The following is a 14,180-nucleotide window of genomic DNA, read 5'->3' as shown; positions in this document are numbered from 1 at the left end:
AATTCTGCCATGAATTTTGACTAGCTATCTATTGTTTTAAAAGTGCTACAATTGTTTACTAGTTTTTAGCTTTTCCTAATTGAAAAAGAAATTATTTAAGAATACAGTGTTAAAATATTTGTGTTGACCTGTGCTGTGCATCTTTTGTGTGCACACTTGAATTATTGCTGTTCAGGGTAAATTTTCTTAAATGAGAAAATGAACCTCTGAAGCACTTTACGGAGACCAGTAGGAATTGTGCTGGATGTTTAAACTGGTTTTGGTTTGCTTTTAGAACCAGTACTTAATGCATACCTAATAAAGTTCGGCTTCAATTTAGAGACTGCAAAAAGTGATTTCTCCATAGGAGACTCAACTGCAATATGAATTGAATCTACAAGTGTTACACTTTACTAGAAAATACTAGAGAAGCAAAAAAAAATGAGAATAACCTGGTTTATAGGGAAGATAAGAACTTGCCTTGCTACAGTTTCTCTGTAGTCTTTTCATTGCTGAATCTGAAATCTAGCCTCTTCTTACAGTAGCATGTTTATTGCAATTTATTGTTTTGGAGGATTCCTCCAGAAGTCAGCACGGAGGTCTTCATACATTTTTGTAACCTGGTGATTTCATTGTTTTATCTCTGGAATGGACCAAAGAATCTGTATTCTGGTACCTCAGGAGGTCTGTCTGGATTCATTTCTACTGGCTGATCAAACATGAATGCTTTTACTTCCTCTTGTTAATAGTCTACACAGACTAATGCTGCAGCCTAGGAAGATAAAGTTGTGAAGGAGAGCACATGTGCCAAAAGGTCTCTCGAGCCGGATTGGATCCTTGAATTTGAGTGCAGCTGAAAGAGCTCACTGCAGTAACCCATTCCTAGCACCAGGCATTTACTTACTCTTTTATACTCTTTTCAGGCCTAGCTTTTCAAATGGGTGAACATGAGAAAACACCTGTGGATGAGGAACATGTTGAGTGTGTTCCAGTCTGGTAGCTTCCCTTAGTCATGCTCCTTGGACTGCTGAGGTGGTTCCAGATTTGTTCTTTGCCTCCAAACAGTGTTAATGAAGTGGATGCAGAACAGAATTCCTTCTGGAGTTAGAAAGCCAGTGCATTGACTTGACACATACACACTTGGTGAGTTCATTACTGGTGCACTAGCATTTCTTTGATTTTGCCACAGCGCATAATGGTGCCTTCTGTAGCACTGAGGCTGGGCAGGAGCCTGGGCTGCCCCTAGGAGTTGTCTTTGAGCAAGGTTTGCAATAGACTGGAAGAACATGTTGGCTTGTGATGATACTTTCTTGTGGGCTAGCATGTTCTCCTGTCACAACAGTAAGAATAGAGCAAGTAGTAGGTGCTAATTGCTGCTCAGCTGTAGTTATTACTCAGCCTCTTATCCCTGGCAGTGTTTTGTGGCTCACAAATTGACCTAGGCTTCCCTTAAGAAGGACTGTTACGCAATTTGCAATGTTTTAATATGTACTGTGCAGCCTCCCAGTTCCTGTGTTCTGAGGTGCTGCAGGAAGTTGTGGAAGTATGCTGTGGAGACTGCTCTGGTGTAAAGGTAACCATAATTTCAGGTGTTGGGCTTCTTTCTGTAGTAGGTTATAAACACTAAAATAATTAGAGAATATAGCTGTATGTGAATTGCTGGTGCAATTTGGGGAAATACTGAAAAACTGGTTAAATAGTAAAAGAAGAGCATTGTGTCTTGGGGCTGGAATTGAAGGCAGTTTTAACTCCTGAGGTACCAGTGGTGCTCTCCAGTGTTAACTACACTGATGGAACTCCTACTACAGGGGCATTAACTTCACTCTTTGACTAATAGCTACATACCTGATTAAATTTAAAAGCTGTGCTTGTGTTCTGGCTTTGTCTAGAGGTAGTCTAGCATCTTCTTTCTTCGTTTGCTCCTCAGCCTTATATGTTGCCTTTTCTCAGTTTTTTCCTTCATATTTCAGGTGCTCTACTGCCATGTCAACCAGCTGCTGGCATTCTTCCTCTAATCACATTGCTCCTTCTTTTTGTCTGCATTTTTGTGCCTCTTCGAAACATCACCAACAACTATTAGTTGTTTATGTACTTTCTATTTAGGAAAGAACTTTTTTAATCAGTTACAGATAAAAAGAAAATTCTAATACTGGTGTTACAATATTTAGTATTGTCTCAAATGAATTTTTCTTAAATTGTAATCGTATTTTTGTTCAAGCCTTTCTCTGCAACTATTTTTTAGAATCTCTTTTTTTTTAGCTGTAGGTACTGGGAGTCAGGCTTTCAGAGAAGATACGTAATGAAAACAAACGATCAGATGTAGCATGAGTGATGTTATTGCCAGCATCTTGCACATTGCATCGTAGCTAGGCTGTGGAATTTCTCTCTTTTCAGGCTGCAGGGACTGTGGCAGAGAGGACTATTGTTATCATATCTGTTTAACAGAGAAGCAGCTTTAGGTACTGCAAGTTTGGGATGTACTGTCACAGGAATTTCAAGGCAGACACACAGGCTATGTCTTTACCAGAAATCATCCATTCTGATGAGCTATCTGCTGCTAAAGTAAGCATTAGTCTTTCTATAGACCATCTGCTGCTCCATGTTCCTCTAGCTGTTGCTTCTTCTGGAACTGCAGAAGCTTCCTGTGGTAATCCTGCTGCTGCTGCCAAATCTGTTCTTGTGCTGTTTTCTCTAATTGTGACTTCTTTGCTTCCACCTCCTCCTCATGGCACCTCCACTCCTCTAGTTTCTGTTTCTGTAAACTAAAATATAAATGATTATTAATTGCTATAGCAACCCTGGGTTTGCTGAACATTTTTGCCAGAAGAGCAGATCCTAGCCCAAGGAGCTCAGCAGATTGCCAAAGCGAAGGGGGAAGAACTGAGAATAAAGGGAGAATGGGTGCTGATTAGTGATATGTAGCGTATGTCTGGTTGGTTCTGCAAATGAATATTTTAAAAAATTACTGTCTACTTTCCTTCACACTATTTGTAAGGGGGCAAAAACCTGCATTCCATTTTTCATGTGCTTTTGAGAAGGACATGAGAGATATGGGTATGGGGCTTACATGGAACAAAGATTTGGAGACAAGGGATGGAAGAGTACATAGGAACAGTTAGAAAAGTTCAGTAAGTAAGAGCTGGAAGAAAAAATTGGAATGCATCCTTGTGTAACAAGGACACAAACCCAGAACAAGAACCCGGGCTATGCAAAAAATGAGGCAATGGAAAGCCTTGGCTGACATTTAAATGTAAACAAAATGACATTAAAATGGGCTATTTTTGCAGGAGGATTCACACTGAGAGCAGGGAGGATCAAAGAAAGCCAAGGAGGTTCATGAAGGAAAGGAATATTCTCCTTATTTGGGGAATGGGAAGTTAAGGAAAATAAAACTAAAGGTCTTCTGCCTCACTTAGTGAGGTTCCATGTATTTTCCAATCATCTTGGTGTTCTCAGTCCAGCAGTTTGACTCGAATGCCTATTTTCTTTTCCAGAAATAAAGTTAAGCAGGGCATAGCACTAATTAAAAAAAAGAAATATAAATATTTCTTTTCAGACATGTGATTGAAACATGCTACTTCTACTACTCGCGTTCTTGGGCATGCCTGTTTTCCCGGGAATGCTCTGCAGTGCGTTCAGGCGTTTCTAGATAGGCTGCAGCTCCTCGAGACCACCCGAGGAGGTCGCTGTTCTCCCCGGGAAATGCCGTTCCGATGAAAAATTACCAGAGGGACGCGAAGCAACGAGATGGTGTCAAATGTACTGTTTTGTGTAAGCAGAACATTTCAAAGGGTGAATAGAAATATTATAATTATATTGCACCAGAGCTTGTTTCTGATACTGATCGGTTTCCCAGAGTTTTGCCTCAAGTATTTGGTGGGGTTTTTTTTGTGGGATTTGTTGTGTTTGGCTTTCATTTTTTCCTAAGCTGTGTCAGCAGACCTAAAGAGCAAAAGTGCTCTTAATGATTTTTTTTGTTTCTTTGTTTGTTTTGCTAATATAAAATGCTTATATCATTGAGGAATAACCTACATTGCTATGAGATCTTTATAACCATTTAGTTATAACAATGCTGAGGTTTTTGTCAGGGAAAATGCTCAGTAGTGGATTTAATGTTGTTTGGAAAGTGTGGAATATAATCGTCATGAACTCACTGTAAGCTAGGTACAGTAAGTTGAAGACCTAAATTTGTTTAATGACTTTGATTCACTGATACTGATTATTTTCATTATCAGCAAAGACTTTGAAAAGTCAGAATTCAGAATAATGATGAATGGATGAAAGTATTAGAAAAATGAAGTTAATTTAGTAGACACACATGCAATACTAAACTTAGGAAAAATCTAATATGCTGCTAAAAGATGGAACTTTATCTATGCACATATTTGAGATTAAAAGGCTTGTGTTGTTATACTCTAGTTTGGAATTTGCCCGGGAGTGCTGGAGCAGTTTGCTGGCTTCTTCACATGCTGTGTTGTTAGTCTTATGTTAGAAGATGCTTTGTTGTTATCTATGTTTTTTCATGCTGAAACATCGATAGGTGTGGATGCATGTGCCTGGCTTGCAAAAGAAAAGCAAAGACAACAATAGTTCTGTCATGTTGTTCCATTCAAATGTTCCCTTCTCAAATGAGAACATTATCCCCACTAACCACATCCTCTGTGCTCCTCTGTTGTTCCTTTTCCAGATCTGCCTTTACTTTTTCCATTTGTTCCTACTGCTCTTTCCCCATTTCTGTTCTTGCTCCTTCCTCCTCTTCACTTCTTATGTTGCCTTTCTGCCTTTTTTGTTCTCTTTACTGTGCAGATATCTCTTCTTGCCATTTTTCAGGAGGAATCTGAACAAGAATGTCAACTTTAAGTGCATTATTAATTATATTCTGTAAATGATTATTTATCTACTATTAACTGAGATTTGAAATTTCTGAAAGATATATGCTCTAAGTACTTATTAAAGTTGTTCTGACTTCTGTGGGAGTTTTCCAGTCACTGCGGCCAACAGCGCCTCTTTTCTCTATATGGTAAATGTTTTATGTCTATATTTATATTTTTTTTTCTTCCAGTAGATACTTGCCTTTGTGATATCTGATGACTCTTATGCTAATTTGCTAGTATTTAGTGTCTCAAAATGTTGCTACTTAAGCTGTATTCTTGAACCTCTGTCAACTTTATATTTCTCCCTGTATTTTTTCTAAATGTTTCTGTAGTTGTAGCAAGGGACAGGTACAGGGGTTTCCTCCAGCCTCAGAAAAGAGGACACTGAGGAAACAGGTACGGTCTAAAAAAGCATAAAACTCTGTCAGCTGAATGGTCAGCTAGAGGATCACTGTGATGAAATGGGAAAGCTACAGACAGCCTGTATTTCTGGAGTTCTAAACGAGGACTGAGGAAAACTTTTCCAGGGGATGTAGAGATTTAAGATGCATACCTGAACGGCCTCCTTACTTTGCTGTGTGGTGTCTCTTTTAAGGAAGGCATTGGGGAGTGCTTCTGGGCTCCAGGTTTTCTGTGAGACGGGTCTCAGATATTTACAGTCCTGGAACAGTAGGTTTTGGGGCCCTTGCCTCAGTGGGCAGCGGGATGCGTGGGCTGAGGGCTCTGCATGCCCCTGGGCTCCCTGCCACACCTCTTCCCAGTACTGCTGCCTTGGCCAACTGGCAGGAGAGCATCAAATTGGGGCTGGTGAGCAAACAGCCGTGGATATCTGGTGTGAGGGAACTGCCTGTGTGTGATGCTGAAGTACACAAAAACCCAACACAAATCCTGTTGCTAGTGAGGGTGAAGGAGAGGGGGAGTTACCTGAACTTGGCTATACCTGTGGGGTGAAAAATGATCGGGGGCAGCTCGAGAGCTCTTTTTGGCCTGGGGCAGCCCCAGGGGCAGGTCTTGTGTGGAGCAATGGCGCCTGTGAGGCTGTGGGATCAGCCGAGAGGGAGCTGGGGATAGGGGCCCTCCGTGCCCTGCCCCGGGACAGAGCCCCTCTGCTGCCCCTCTGAGGGGGAGCCTCGCGACAGGGTGGGGACGTGCTGAGGGAGCTGGGAGAGCTCCTGTGAGCAGAGGGAGCCTGGCTGTCCCTCCATGCTGGGCACAGGTGCCCTGAGGAGACAGCAGCCATGTTGTGGTGGTGGATGCTGGCGGCAGAGCTGCCTGGCTGCAGTAGCCACAAGGCTACTGGACACACTGGGTAAGTCTTTGTTCTCTTGTTTTATCCTCATTTCATGGGAGTTTCTCCAGCACATGTCCCTGCCAGCACCTGCAAGCACCATTTCTCATCTCCACAGTCCCTCTGCTCCCGCCTGCTGGTCTGTGGGAGCTGCTGGCTGGGGTGGCTCTTGGAGGCAAGATGGCCTGAGCCAGGGGAAAACTGGAATGCTGTGGATACTGTGGCAATTTGTTCCTTCAGAGAGCAAATATTTCAGTCTAGAGGTAAATCTGGTCTTTCTGTCAATGTTTTTATATTTATGTAATTTTTTTTTTGTGGTGCAGGAAAGTGTCAGAACAAATCATAAATAGGACCCAAGTGTTGTGGTTTCATCTAAATCTCATAAGAGAATTTTTCCTATGATGTAACTTGGTGACTCTTCAAACCCATATTCTTGGTCTTTCTGCCCCTCTTCTGTTTCTTGCTCCACCTAAGTTAATCAAATACACCAAAAATCTTATTTTGAATTTTCATTTGTTATAGTCAAAAAAGGTGCATCAAATGCATCATCAGGACTGTAGTGGACTGTAGACAGAAAAACTGGGGAGAAAATATGAAGACCTTGATGCAGACAACTATTAACCTGGAACAGACGATCTTGTCCTAGTCATCACTACTGATGCCTTGACTGCTCTCCTAAGGGCTTGACTGCTCTTGGCTGTCTGTCTACATTAAATGTTCCCAATTAACTTACCCTCTGCTGGGGACAAATGGTAGAAGGCCATGCTATCTGTAGAGAGAAGCTGCAGTATGAAACAGGCGAGTTGTGAGCTTTGTGCTGCCTCTGACCTGCTGGTTAACTTGGTGCAAGCTTTCTCCATCTCTCACAGTCTGCTGCCTACAGTGCAAGGCCCAATAAAATCCAACTTTCTGCTTCCAGGTATGACCCTAATGTACACAGGCATGCCTAAATAACCTCAAACCACATTTACTGTAAGTGCATGCTCTAGTGCACATACTTAGGGGTATTCCAGTTTAGAGGTGAGGTCTGGAGAGAAAAAAAGTCTAGCTATGGTCTGCTTGTTAATACAATATATAATTCTTGACTTTTGATACAAAATAAAAAGGAAAAAAAACCCACCACTTCTGCTACTGTAAGTGTAGTTGAAATAATTTTGACTGTGATGCTTGGTGTATCATGTTTGAGGCTTAATAATAAATTAGTTTTAATAACAGTTGATTATTACCACTTTCAAAAAATACAAAATAATCTCTGAATACAAAAATTTTCCCTGGTCTTTTTTCTTAGGAGGAACTATGAAACAAAAGCATGGAAATAAAATTTGGCTTAAAATTGGGAAATAATGAGGGCTGGACCATCTCCTTCAATCTGTGTTGAAGAAATTGACTGTAACATATTAAGCCTTTATATGCCCTTGCTGTATCTCCCACTGAGATAACTAAAATGTACATGCAGTAATCTTCAACAAGATGGAGAGAGATCGGTTTCTTGTTAGTTAACCTTACCCTGAGTGCTTATGATATATGGTGATAAGGGGTATCAATTTATCTCCTTGCTAACAGTAAAAGCTGAAGTGGTTGTGCCAATTTGTTAGATACATTATAAGTTACTGATAAGAGAATATTCATCTCTTCAGGATTTGCACACTAGGACTTGACCACAACTGCTGCAGTCCGCTGTTGTACACTCACTGTGCTAATGGGTCTGAAATTTCTTAATCTGTGACATGAAGAGAACTTCAAGGGTTTTTTTGTATTCCCAATGATGTAGAATTGCTAAGGAAAAGATAAAGAAAACATTTTTTCTCTATAAATTACAATTAAGGATTTATGCTGAGAGCTAAACCAATGACCACTGATTTGTGCAAAGAATTGCTGTTTGCCCTTTGAGAGTTGGTCTTTGTTTTGGCTGTTACCTGCTCTCAGTGTAACTGCTTCTGCAGTTCCTCCTGGTACCAGGGAGGCTGTGTGCTGTGCACTGAGACCTCCTGGTTCACTTTAGCCCTAAGACCACTTGTTAGACCAACAACTGGGGGAAAACTGACGGCATCTCAGAGTACGCTTTGAGACAGAGCTTGTCCTCTGGTACTCCAGCTGTGTTTTTTCAGTGCTGCACGTCCTAGGGAGGGGTTATAAGGAACAGTGCTGTTCCACCATTAATCAGTAGTGTCTGTACTTGTACGTACACATACCTCACTTAACAGTTGACTGTATACAATTTCTGCAAGTGAGTGATTGTTTTGCCACCTTAACTTTATCCTGATGGTACAAAACAGAAAGAATCTGTACCACAAGCCAGACAGCACTTAGTGTTTTGCCATTGGTGTCTGAACCATGATTGAAGCCAGTAACAGAAATAGATAGTCAAAGACATTACAGGGGAAGAGGCAGGAAGTTTTGCTGCCATAGGACTTACAAGATCAAAGCTGTTGTCAACTGAGTATTTTCTTTCCTGCTCTTCATTCAGTGGTAAGTCTCCTCTTGTATACTGCTTTTCAGAGTTACTTGTTTTTATTCCAAATGTCTCCTATGTTTCCTGATGGCTGGGAGATCTCAACTGTTGTTCCAGATTCAAGCTCTATATCCTGTATTTAAAAAACCAGAAGATTAGACAGAGTAACAGTAAGATTAACAATCAAAATTTAGACTTCATTCCACTTAAGAAAAAGCTTAGGAAGGTGCAGAAACATCCTGAGGTTTTGTTTTACTCCTGCCTTAACCTCTCAACATGTTTTGCACATCTGTAAGCCCTGAAACTCTTCAGAATACTTTGTCAGTACCATCTAATGAACAACTTGTGTAATTGTAATGGCCTAGCAGGTAGCTGCTACTCTCTTTGGAGATCACTTGTCTCCTCCATTACTGAGGTGAGTTTCATTCTCTTTTGCTGCAATGAAGATGGAAAGACTCATTTGCAGGTGCTTTGCATATTAAGTAACAGTGACGATTTTAATAATTACAGTAATGGTGAATATTTTAATAATTACAGTTTCATTTCTGTAATAGTTATCATCCAAATATCTTGAAGTATTTTAGAAATTCGTGGTCTGGTTTTTATTTTTAGTTTAAGAGAGAAGTGAAGCCATAGCTTTAAGTGACTTTAACACCAGCAATTGTTCTGCTTCTCTGAAGAGCAAGCTACAAATATTGATGTTTCACACTTTAATTAATAAGTTCTGTATGAATGTTCTGTGAAGTCCTGTTTGGTGTGTATTTCCTGAATATAGCTCTAAGATGTATTTTTAAATCAATAGCATCGTTAAAAGAAAAATGAAAGGCTTTATTTTGCTTCTCCAGAGATGGCTCTGGGGAGACCTTAAAGCAGCCTTCCAGTACCTTAAGGGGCCTACAAGAGAGATGAAAAGGGACTTTTTACAGGGCGTGTAGTGATAGGATAAGGGTGAACAGCTTCAAACTGAAAGAGGGGTAGGTTTAGATTTGATATTGGGAAGAAATTCTCTGTTGTGAGGGTGGTGAGACACTGAAACAGGTTGCCCAGAAAAGTTGTGGATGCCCCATCCATAGAACTGTTCAACGTCAGGCTGGATAGTGCTCTGAGTAATCTGATCCCATGGAAAGTGTCCCTGTCCATGGCAGGGGGGTTGAAACTGCCTGATCTTTAAGGTTCCTTCCAATCCAAGCCATTCCATTCCATGATTCTTGTCTTAAGGTGAATTGGTTTAGAGCAGGCAGTTAATTCTGAGAGGTGTGGACCTGAATGTAAGAATTTTTTATAAAGAGTTAGCACTCTTAGGGCATGTAGTGTGGCTCCTAGAGACATGGTTTACTGGTGGATTTGCTGTGTTAGGTTGATGACTGCTCTTTTTTTTTTCCTCAGTCCTAATTTTAAGAGGTCTCAAAATGCCCTGTAAAGCAATTAGATGCTGTCACAGTCAAGTGTTTTAATCTGAGGACTCCTGACAGGGGATCTGTGTCTGACTGTAGAAATAGGAGGCAATGCCTGTCCCTTCTCACTGTGAATATGACCCTCAGAGGCATCTGTTGGTGGGGTACCATTGCTGAGAATTTCCATTCAGATACTTCACTGAATTAAGGCACTGTGATAAACAATAACTAAGCTAAGATGCCTGACTAGAAAAGGAACAAATGTAGTAGAAACCTGTGTCTTGTTTGCAGAAATGAAAGTGACGTATAACAACTTTCTGTCTCTGTGTAAACTTTTATCTTTTTAGTAAAGTGTGTTGTATGGTCCAAGCAGGCTTCCAGTTATGCAGTACTGCATTCAGTTTTTTCCATCCACTTGCTTGTCTGAATCTGTAAAAGTGAAGATCAACTCTTGAGCAGGTTAGGCCAGACTCAGATCTGTGCAGAATAATTTTCTTTGCTGATCATCTGTGCTGCAGCTGTGGTTCAGTGTCATTGGCCTCAGTAAATAAGTAGCCAAACCATAGGATGAGAGAATAAGTCTAGCTCTAAATTTGATGCTGGGGGTGGGGGGGGAAAAGGTGATTATGTTTAACTTTCTCACCCCAAAAGAAAGTTGGAACTTGATGTTGCAGTCTCTTCGGCTTCAGTTATGGATTTTTGATAGACCTATCAAATTTAATTTTCCTTAATGTATAGGATGGTTAAAAGAATTAGTTAATATATCTTAACAAGGATTAAATAAGGTTTAAGGTTAAAGACTTACTAGAGGCAAAAGTGACAATAGTATGGCCATGGGAGTGATAGGATTTCCCTCCTTTTTGGTACTTTTGGGTAATATTTTAGAATTGAAGATTTGAGGTTCAGGTGTACTTCCAAATCTTTGAACCAGTATTGAGCCTTTAAATGGTATGATAATTAAAAAGCATCCTGAAGCCTTATATGAGACAGCAGTAGCAAAGAGATTGGATTTCTTATTGAAAATCCAAGTTTGCTGGTGTTCTATGAGCCATACTGAAGTTGCTGGATCAACACTGGTGATTTCAATTATCAGACATCAACTATAGGGTAAATTAATAATAAAAAGGCAAAGGGATCTATAAACAGAAATCTATGTCCCTTCCTGACAGAGCCCCAGTTTTCTCACTAGGTTTAGCTGAAAGTACGAGAGAGTAAAATGTTGAGGTAAGCAATTCTTTAGCAGTAGAAGATTGTCTTCTCAATATATATATTTCAAGGGCAGTACTTGGGAAACCCATAGTAAAAGAATGAACTTCGGTCCTGGAGAGGAAAGAGCAGGATTTCCCTTGAAAAAAGTAAGCTATTCTGCTTGGGGGTATTCAGCGTTTTTCCCTGCAGAGCTGGCCTGTGTTACCGGATGTTAAGGCACCAGCAGAGAGAGCCATTGTTTCAAGGATGTGTAGAAAGCTGCACAGATGGTACAACTTTCTGGCAGGGCACAGCGCTGAAGTGTTACTGTAAAAGCTTATGTAGATTTTTAAGGAGATAAAAGAATTCTTGTAGAGATGGATCTTCACTTTCTAAAGACCCCCTCCCCACAACATCTGGACAAATTTGCACAAGGTTCACCTAACTTAAAGGCCTAGATCCAGGCCTCTGCTGTTTTTATATTTCCTGCAATGTATATAGGCTTCAATAACTTACCTATGGTATGTGCAGAGCTTGTCTCAAATGAACTTATTCTGTGGGGGCAATCTCATATACCATGGGATGTTGGTCAGGAAAGGGCAGAGAAAGAAATACATTAATTCCAAATATGTAGCTATGAGTCTTGGAACTGATGTTGAATGTGGTAGGGTTCAAGTTCAATATAATAACATGAACTGTTCTTCGTTACATTGTCAGTTGCTGTTGAGACTTACGACAATGATAGATAGCACTGTTGCAAGTGTCACATCCTTAGGTGCAGCAGTTGATATCATCCTGCTCTGAGCTTGAGGACTGTGACCAGTCCTTTTTGGCATAAGACTATTGCAAGTCCAAGAAGGAAGACAGCATTCCCAGCTGTTCTGCTACCCATGACTCTTTGCAAAGCTGAAATGGGTCTATTTACTTTTGTTCGGGTATGTGTAGTTACTCAACAGCTTCTTGGTCCATAAGCAAAACCCTGTAAGAATGCAGAGTTTGAACAAATCTCAACAGAAAGCTTGACTGAAGCTGAAACTTCTCACCTTGCTGCATGCTGGAAGCTTTCTGAATTCTTGATGTTATGTGTTCTTAATTGGCAGAGGATCTCTTACTTCACCAAACCTTTCTACTCTGGGGGTAATGAAATCTGAAACCAGGCAAGTTTAGCGTGGTTCTGAATTTCATCACAAATCACATCTCACACTTCTCATTTTTGCCTGAGGGAGAAAAACTCCAGTATCTTTGTCTCCTGAAAGGAGGCAACGCCTGCATAGTTCCTCCATGCTGGCCGATTTTATTGACTCAGTGATAATTGAGGAAGGAGTCAGGTATCAGCTTCAGCTTGTGTGTGATACTGGCACGTACACAACCTGTACAACCTAAGGCCAGCCGTGATGAGACAGCAAGAAAGAAGCAGTGATGGCAGCATGAAAAACAGCATTTTGCTGACATATCTTACAGTTGTCACTAGAGGTTAAAGTGCAGATAGAAGAGCAAGGAGACTACATATTGCTAAACAGAGTTCCCTCTTTACATATAGAGTACTGACTTCAGGAGAACAACTTCAGGTATCCAGAATCAACAATATATACTAAGAAAAGCCAAACCTGTATTATGCAGGCTGTGTAATAAAAATACCAAAATGGAGAGAAGACTTTAAAGAGGAGAATTTTTTTTCCAGTGACAACCACAACTCAGAAAGGAAACTTCCTGAGACTGTGTTCTCTTTGTTTTTGCATTTGTTTGATACTTCAGAAACTCTTAAGCCTTGCATGAATTCTCACTAATATTTTTACATTTCTCACTAATATTTTACATTTTATTTCTTATTATTTCATATTGTAGTAAATATATAAATGACTTTTTAACAGACCTGGCCAGCTTCAGAAAGTATCAGAAATAATAAAAGCATGTGTGCTTGCTGCTCTGGATGTTTAGTTCTTGTTAGTCTTAGGGGCTATGTTACTTCTGCTGCCTTGCTGCCCCCACGTTCCCCACTAGAAAAAATGCAGTTCAAGTCTTTTTTTAGTGGTTACTGTCAGTTCTACCAGCCATGCTGCCGCTTCTGTGGTCTCATGCTGTCACCACTGTGCCTTGACATGGTGCGGAGTAGATTGTGATAATGCTAGGTATGATTCCAACACTAGCCCTAAATCTGCTTTAAGGTAGTGGGGGGTATGTACTATAGATTTAACTAACATCTTCCTTTTTCTTCTTCCTGGAAGCTGCACTACCTTCAAGAGTATTAATAGTGAGAAAATTACCAGTGCTCATCTGGCAAATGTGTAGTTGGGAGGGAAAAATCTGTAGTTGTTTTGCACTGTATGTGCAACAGTGAATAACAGGAAACACTCACGGAATTACAACGGGAGATTTCTCTCAAGTTATCTTAGAACAGTGGGTTTCTAAAGCATCCCACAAAACCAGTATGGCCTATAATAAAAACAGTTTGTTTACATTACTGGGATCCTGCAATATTTTTGGTGTGTTGGGATGCACCTAATCTTTCTCACCTCTTTTTCAGTGTTTTCAATGCTTTTCACCTTTGTATGACCTTAATGATTTGAGATTTCAAATCTTCAGCAACTTCAGGTCCTTACCATAGTATCTGCACTGCAGGAAATAGTACTTTGCCGTGAAAGATCTGGGAACTTCCTGGAAGGTTGTTGTAAGGAGAAGAAAAGGATAAGAAACTAACATAGAAATGAGTTCTGTGGAAACAGCCCTGGAGGGAGTTTTCAGAGCTGGGATGTACAGTCGTTACAGGCTTACTAACAAGAAATCCCGTATGTGTGGAGTGCAGAAAAGAGAAATCAACTATGAGATGAAACCCATGCTGTGTGAAAAGGTGTGCTTTAGGAACTTCCCTGGTGTGAGCAATGGGTAGCCAGGAGAGTTAAGAGCTGTAGCTAACAAATGCTGGAGAATAACAGATAAGAGAATGAAACTCCCTCGCTAATGCACTGGACTGTTTTCTTTGGTGTTCAAAACAGCAGGAGAGAACT

The sequence above is a fragment of the Coloeus monedula genome, assembly GCF_965178545.1.
Source record: "Coloeus monedula genome assembly, chromosome: 7".
NCBI classification, from domain to species: Eukaryota; Metazoa; Chordata; class Aves; order Passeriformes; family Corvidae; genus Coloeus; species Coloeus monedula.
This window is presented reverse-complemented; position numbering follows the sequence as displayed.